This window comes from Sinocyclocheilus grahami, unplaced genomic scaffold, assembly GCF_001515645.1.
Source record: "Sinocyclocheilus grahami isolate Dianchi unplaced genomic scaffold, SAMN03320097.WGS_v1.1 scaffold1762.1, whole genome shotgun sequence".
NCBI classification, from domain to species: Eukaryota; Metazoa; Chordata; class Actinopteri; order Cypriniformes; family Cyprinidae; genus Sinocyclocheilus; species Sinocyclocheilus grahami.
Window position 1 is genome coordinate 128,252 of NW_015506941.1, and position 8,437 is coordinate 136,688.

At 39.8% G+C, this 8,437-nt stretch overlaps 1 pseudogene; it reads right to left on the bottom strand.

Moving 5' to 3' along the window:
• Positions 1–869: 869 nt before the first annotated feature.
• LOC107572496 (78 kDa glucose-regulated protein pseudogene) overlaps positions 870–8,437 on the bottom strand; it is a 20,194-nt pseudogene continuing 12,626 nt past the window's right edge.

The following is an 8,437-nucleotide window of genomic DNA, read 5'->3' on the forward strand; positions in this document are numbered from 1 at the left end:
GAAGTATATGCTAAAGCCATTAGCCTCAAAGGTTAGCAGTTAGCATTAACATCCAGTGGTTGAATAGAGCGTCTGTATGGGCAACACCAAAGTGATTTAACCCTTTAAACATCTCAAATAATGCACTTGTTGGTCTCTTTCTCTCTCTTATTTCTCCCTTTTCTCAGTTCTTACCACTTATTTGCATTTTACTAGAAAGGGAAATGCTGATTCACAATTATTAATTGTGCCAAATTCTAATTTAATTAAAACAATTAATTTATTTGGAATCATTCACATTTTTCCCTCAGATCATTTCATATGATCATTACTTCTAGTATTCCCTCTCATGCCTAATCATTTTAGGTACGAATAAGCCTTGAACTGAGAAAGTTTAAGTAAACTTATTCTACCTAACTGATCTGTTACCCCTATCAATATATTCTATTCAGACTTATACTTATTTTATTGCGTTTTACCACTCTTTCTTCCTGTTTTGGTTACACACTTAGTCACTATTGTTTAACTTATTGATTTCCTTCTTTATTTAATTAAATTTTTTCTTATTTTGTCCATTTATTACGTTTTAATTTTACTTTGTCTTACCATTCTCTTTCCTCTGTGTATCCTAGCTTGGGAACGACACACCTGAGCCCTTAATAGGAGACATTGTTATCCCTCACTACTTTGTTCAAATAAATTAGAAAGACGACTCTCTTTCACTTAAAATTTATTTTTGTTTGATTAGTTGTCCTGCACCCTTAATCAAGTCTCAAACCGCGCTGACAGAATCCCACCAGAATTAAGTGAATATTAGACAAAAAATGCAACTCTCTAATTCTACCCACCAAGTTTTTCCCTGAGGAAATTTGAGTCTTTACGTTTGCCCGTCTTGTATAAAAATGTCAGTGTGTTCAATATGTACACCTAGAGAGGCGAGGGCATCATGCGACTGAAAACTGAGTCTGGACGATTTACAACTCATCCTTTTCGTCTTCATCCTCTGATGGCGGCCCGCCTGCGCTGCCGTACATCTTGCTTACAATGGGGTGCACGATTTCCTCCAGCTCCTTCTTCTTGGCCTGGAAGTCCTCGAGATCTGCATCCTGGTGAGACTCCAGCCACTCGATCTTCTCCTCGATGGCCTTCTTGATGGCCTCCTTGTCATCAGACGACAGTTTGCCACCCAGCTTCTCTTTGTCCCTAATCTGGTTCTTCAGGGAGTAGGAGTAGCTCTCTAGCTCGTTGAGGGCGTCGATGCGCTCCTTCAGCTTCTTGTCCTCATCAGCGAAGCGTTTGGCCTTGTTCACCATGCGTTCGATGTCCTCGGGCGTCAGCCGGTTCTGGTCATTGGTGATGGTGATCTTGTTCTTGTTGCCCGTGCCCATGTCCTCTGCGGTGATGCGCAGAATGCTGTTGACGTCGATCTCGAAGGTGACCTTGATCTGAGGGATGCCGCGGGGAGCCGGAGGGATGCCGGTCAGGTCAAAGTTGCCCAGGAGGTGGTTATCCTTGGTCAGCGGACGCTCACCTGGAAAGATTGAGGGAAAGAGTGAGAACAGATTCTACTCTGAAGATTAAAGGCACAATATGCAAGTTTTCGCCGCTAGAGGTAACATTTTCAAAACAGTAAGAAAGGCGAAGCTTGATAACACTATAAAGGAGAGTGGAATGATGGGAGATGTCATATTCATCATCCAGAGATGTATGCAGAGCCATTGAGAAACAGAGCTACGACACTCCCATAGGCTTCCATAAGAACTGAGGAATATGGAAGTAAAGTGTGTCACTGCATTTTTTGACATTTTAATGCATTAATTGAAATATTGGAAATCTGGACAGTAGTGGTATTTTATGGTAAGAAAGGCGAAGCTTGATAACACTATAAAGGAGAGTGGAATGATGGGAGATGTCATATTCATCATCCAGAGATGTATGCAGAGCCGTTGAGAAACAGAGCTACGACACTCCCATAGGCTTCCATAAGAACTGAGGAATATGGAAGTAAAGTGTGTCACTGCATTTTTTGACATTTTAATGCATTAATTGAAATATTGGAAATCTGGACAGTAGTGGTATTTTATGAAGCGCGTTATAGTTAATGTTTCTCGTTAGATAATAGACAGTTATACTATAATTGCAGTTAGATGACGTTAGAAACACCTTAATAATGACCATAACCAGATGCTAATTATCATATTTTTAAGCTTTTAGTCTTTCAGAAATCTTTCTCTGTAGGAGGTTGAATGAAGACTTTCATTGAAAGAACTTTCAATGAAGACTTTTCATTCAAGGAATGCAAAAAAGAGTTTCGCTGAATGATATAATAAAATAACACTGGGATGTGAGTAATTAACCTTAAAAGCAAACAATTATGACCGGCAAAACACTTGAGCAACTAGAGTAGAGCTAAATACATGTAGGCATAGGCGGAAATCCCGGGGGGAACCCCCTTATCTGAGGGTCCCCTCCCCTCCCCCCCTAAAAATTATTAAAAACCACGCTGTGTATTGTAAATAAGAATGTTTTATACTTTGTAAGTAATAAAACAACACAAACGAGGCAAAAATGCATTTTAAGTTTAGAAACATTCTGAGTCTCCCCCTCCCTTGCCTCACAGTGATTTGGTCCAGATGCCTACTTTCCTCTTTTATATCACCTCAGTGTTGCCAAGTCCGTGGTTTTACCGTGGAATTGTGCTACTTTAACACTGTTGCCGCAGGTGAGCGAGAACAAAAGTCAATTGTTGTGGAACTCGGCTGTCAAGGCTATTTTATTCACTTTGTAAGGAAATTAACTCTTTTGAGAGGGGAATCGAATCTGAAGATTCAAAATCAACCTGATTAGAACTGATTCCAAATTTGATAGTTTCAGTGGTGGAAAGAGTACTGAAAAAATATACTCAAGTAAAAGTACCATTACCTTCCAAAAAATTTAGTGTGAGTAGAGTAAAAGTACTTGTCCAAAAAACGACTTGAGTAAGAGTAAAAGAGTAGCCTATTTAAAAGTACGCATGAGTATTGAGTAGTGAGTACTGAGCTGTGGATTCTACCCCCTCAGAATAAACACTGTACACCGCAATTGATACCTTTTAAAAACATTGTACATTCTGTAATTAACATTATCTTATTTGTCATAAAGAATGAAGAATATCTATCATCCAGCAGTTTTAATTTTGACTGCCAACTCTTTAAATACATCAAAACAGCACGGAAACAGTATTCAGTTAAAGAAAAGATTTAAGTTATTCTCAGTACAATCATCCCCATTGAAATCAAAGTTTGAAAAAATGTATTTAAAATCATGTGTCAGGCCACTGAAACAGCATGCTGTTGTTGCACATAAAATATTAATGTTTTTAAAACAGTGCAAATAAAAACAACAATAAAAACACAGTTCTCAGTATCACACACCATGATATGGGTTCAAATGAGAGCCCATTTCTCTCCAAAACGGTGCCAATTTTAGCGTTTTGCAATAAAGAAATAAAAATAACTAAACTTGATAATTTATGTTACAATTTTAACATAAATGCACATTGTTCTAGAAGGATGGCAAATTGTTATGCTGATAATACAATTTGTAAGGAAAAATGCATTAAATAGCGAGTTATTTCTGGTGAAACATTTTCAAAGGATAACACACACACACACACACACACACGTGTCTTTGCTGAGCCGCGGCGGTCTCGGTGAATCAGCAGCATCCACAACTGAATGGAACAAAAAGTGTTGAACTTGAAAATTGTTTATGCGCGAGTGCACTTGCTAAATGAAGGCGGATTGTATAAAATGGGAAAAAAATTTTAATAATGTTTTAACAGCGTGCATCACACGCTCAAACTCATCAAAAGTCAACAAGTTCAACAAGCAACAACGACTTAAGTGACTGCTGCAGAACGCACGCGAGAGAGAGACGAGGCTGTCTCATAAGTGAGTGGGGAATTTACAGAACATGACACTTGCGGAAGTTAACACTGTATGCAATACCCGCAACCTCACACCAAATTTCAGGCCGTGTAGATAGGCAAGCATATATACAAATCATTTAGTAAATCCGAAATGTACCTTAACATATTAAGTTAGAGGAAGATGCGACTGAATTGATGCTTGAAGAATGCGCTTGCAGCCATGATAAACAGTTGGCGGTTACAGTTTTCCATGCACAATTTGATTTGAAGAAAGTCACAAGACCTATTACTCTCTATCCAATCACATTGATGGATAAAAATAAGCATGTAATGACCACAAATTGAGGAAAATAGCGGCGTAAAAGTACCGATACATCGCGCTTGCAGCCATGATAAACAGTTGGCGGTTACAGTTTTCCATGCACAATTTGATTTGAAGAAAGTCACAAGACCTATTACTCTCTATCCAATCACATTGATGGATAAAAATAAGCATGTAACGACCACAAATTGAGGAAAATAGCGGCGTAAAAGTACCGATACATCACTTAAAATGTACTCAAGTAAAAGTAAAAGTACACAATTTTTAAACTACTCAAAAAAGTACAATTACTGATAAAAACTACTTAATTACTGTAACATGAGTATTTGTAATTCGTTACTTCACACCCCTGGATAGTTTACACTTTATCAACTGTTCGTCTAGCGAGACGTTAACATCAGAATATCTTAACTATTTGGATATTTATATTATGTCCTGGCCACGGTCATAATAACTGTTAGTGATGATTATTAAGCTACGAGCTAGGTAGCAAGATCTGGGCAAAGTTTTAACTTTAAAATACACAACACAAGACAATGATTCTTATAATGAAACAAGGTTTTATTGAGCTACTCTAAGGACAGATTAACTAAACTACTAAAACACACACACACACACAGTTCTGAAGATGAGAGTTTACGGAGTTCTGAGGAAGTCCCAAAGTTCTAGTACTTGTTACTAGTTCTTAGATCGCAACAAGAAAATCAGAAAAGCAGAGATTGGCTTATATTTACAGCTTAAGATCAATTCACCACCAGTTTTCCAGCTAGTAAGGAGACCTTGTTTTACTTGTGTTTGAGTTGAGTGTGGAGAGGGGTCTTCTCTGTGGCTTGTCCCAGGGAATCCCGGCGCCTCTGATTGGTCATTTGGATGATGTCTTTTTGGGAGAGCCATCGTGGTGAATGGAGGTTTGCCTTGTGACATAGGAGCTTCAGAAGTCGGTTGCCTTAGGTACAGAGAGTGATGCTTGAAGTTCTTCTGAGAGTTTCTTTGCTTGGCTTTAGACTTCGAAGATTTCGGCAGTCACGAAGATTCAACGGAGTGTTTGGAGTTCTGGATGACCCAATCGCTTGATGGTGCAGCGTGTGAGCGCAAGATGGAGCCCGGTCAACACAAAGGCGAAAGAGCCACAATCTGTTCGGACATAGGAGTTTTGATTGAGTCGATTTGGTCCGTCCCACGGGCGATTGTTCCAATCAGACATTGTGGCAGGGCTTAGCCATGCCCCAGACGGTTCCTCTTTGTGCATAGATTAACATAATGCTCCCTCCATCACATGAGGAGACCATCTCTAAAAGTTTTGTTAATACTTCTATAAAGTGTTGTAATCATGCGTACGATACCAAAAATCATAATTTCATTCACACCAAGATATTGCAAATACAACAATCTTTCATCCAACATCAATTATCTGGCATACACATTAATAAATTGTATCTACTAACAGGGGTTATAAAACATTGATTAAATTCCATCGATTACATAAAACACATTGAGCATAGAAAGGCACAAAACACATTATTCGTGGATAAAGTTGCCCTAGTGGCAATACTTTAAATGATGGTCGTTTGAAATTGTCTGTGTACGTTTCTGTGTTTCTTTGTTGGAAAGAACGAGTGAGTTGAAGAACAGGAAGCAAATGGTCAATGCGGTCATGGGATGTCACGCTGTATAGATCCTGTGCGTGCATGCAGGCCGGGAGGGTGTGATTAAATTAGCCATTTCATGTGCCTATACTCCTGTTCCATGCATAAGCGTTCACGAGGTATCTCTCAACTATATGTTGTGAAAGAACTCTTTAGTCCTTGATACTGTAGGGTATCAGATCGAATCAGACAATTTAAGATTCGATCAAGAACATGGTTGAAACACGAGGAGCCGAATTCCACAGAAAGGCCCAAAATGACAGGATGTTTGTAAATCAGATCCCAGCGCCAGCCAGTCTGAAGCAAGCCTAACCAACCAACTCTTTCACAGAACAGCTTTGCAACATTAACACAAAAGAACAACTCAGGAAGGAGATTGTCAATTTTGGGGCAAGTAAGGAAGATTGATTGTCAAAGAGATGCACAGCATGACCATCACATGTAAATCCATGATAGTAATCACGATCACAAGCTCTTTGTATTGACTTCTCACCACCTAGAGCAGGGGGTTTCAACCTGTGGGGTGCCAGCACCTGTCAAGGGGGGCACGAGCATCAGTTAATACAGAGACATTCTCTTGAGAATTTATGAATATGAGTTAACAAAGCTTTAGCCATCCACTAGGGGGCAATCTGACTCCCACTGCTAGTCAACAGTTAGAGCAGAGTTGGCTCGAGTATCAGTCACGCTCAGTGTTGCCAAGTCCGCGCGGAATTGGGCTACTTTAACACTTGCCGCATTTTGTAGTTTTGAGCTAGTTTTGAGTAGCAATTAGGCGGGTTTTGTTGTGAAAACCTGGCAACCCTGGTCACGCTTATTGACAGTGTAAGATGATTTATGATTAGCCGTGTCGGAAATTCAACCACGGATTGGCATGTTGTTATCTCAGAAACAGGCTCAGCCATAACATTGAATCAGGTAAACTGGTTATATATATATATGTTTCAGTATAATTACGCACGCTATACCAGGGGTGGTTCTAAACCCAACATTGATTAAATTCCATCGATTACATAAAACACATTGAGCATAGAAAGGCACAAAACACATTATTCGTGGATAAAGTTGCCCTAGTGGCAATACTTTAAATGATGGTCGTTTGAAATTGTCTGTGTACGTTTCTGTGTTTCTTTGTTGGAAAGAACGAGTGAGTTGAAGAACAGGAAGCAAATGGTCAATGCGGTCATGGGATGTCACGCTGTATAGATCCTGTGCGTGCATGCAGGCCGGGAGGGTGTGATTAAATTAGCCATTTCATGTGCCTATACTCCTGTTCCATGCATAAGCGATCACGAGGTATCTCTCAACTATATGTTGTGAAAGAACTCTTTAGTCCTTGATACTGTAGGGTATCAGACCGAATCAGACAATTTAAGATTCGATCAAGAACATGGTTGAAACACGAGGAGCCGAATTCCACAGAAAGGCCCAAAATGACAGGATGTTTGTAAATCAGATCCCAGCGCCAGCCAGTCTGAAGCAAGCCTAACCAACCAACTCTTTCACAGAACAGCTTTGCAACATTAACACAAAAGAACAACTCAGGAAGGATATTGTCAATTTTGGGGCAAGTAAGGAAGATTGATTGTCAAAGAGATGCACAGCATGACCATCACATGTAAATCCATGATAGTAATCACGATCACAAGCTCTTTGTATTGACTTCTCACCACCTAGAGCAGGGGGTTTCAACCTGTGGGGTGCCAGCACCTGTCAAGGGGGGCACGAGCATCAGTTAATACAGAGACATTCTCTTGAGAATTTATGAATATGAGTTAACAAAGCTTTAGCCATCCACTAGGGGGCAATCTGACTCCCACTGCTAGTCAACAGTTAGAGCAGAGTTGGCTCGAGTATCAGTCACGCTCAGTGTTGCCAAGTCCGCGCGGAATTGGGCTACTTTAACACTTGCCGCATTTTGTAGTTTTGAGCTAGTTTTGAGATGCAATTAGGCGGGTTTTGTTGTGAAAACCTGGCAACCCTGGTCACGCTTATTGACAGTGTAAGATGATTTATGATTAGCCGTGTCGGAAATTCAACCACGGATTGGCATGTTGTTATCTCAGAAACAGGCTCAGCCATAACATTGAATCAGGTAAACTGGTTATATATATATATGTTTCAGTATAATTACGCACGCTATACCAGGGGTGGTTCTAAACCCTTTTTAGGTGGGTTTCAGCCCCCCTATCTGTCAACTTAGCCCCCCAAAACTATCTTAACGATCAGGCCAGTGCTGCTTACTCGAGAAAGTTTTTCATTCTCACGTATTTTAAGTCTTGTCAGTTTAAACATTAAAGTAATTTTAAGCCATTTAAGCCCAAGACATCTGAATGCGGTACTCACGCACTGTGATAGAGCATTTCTATGCGCACCACTCACACACCTGAAGTGCACAAACAGATAGCCTTCTCAGACAGCAGGTGAATAGCAATGGCTGTCTTGACAAGTATCCTTGTAAGCACAGTCGGTTGTTTTAAGAGAATGTAAACAGTAAAGAAAATATAAAATGTACATCAGTATAACAGATCAGTGCATTTCTTATGTAAATAATGTTAATCAAAAAGAGCAAAAGAAAAA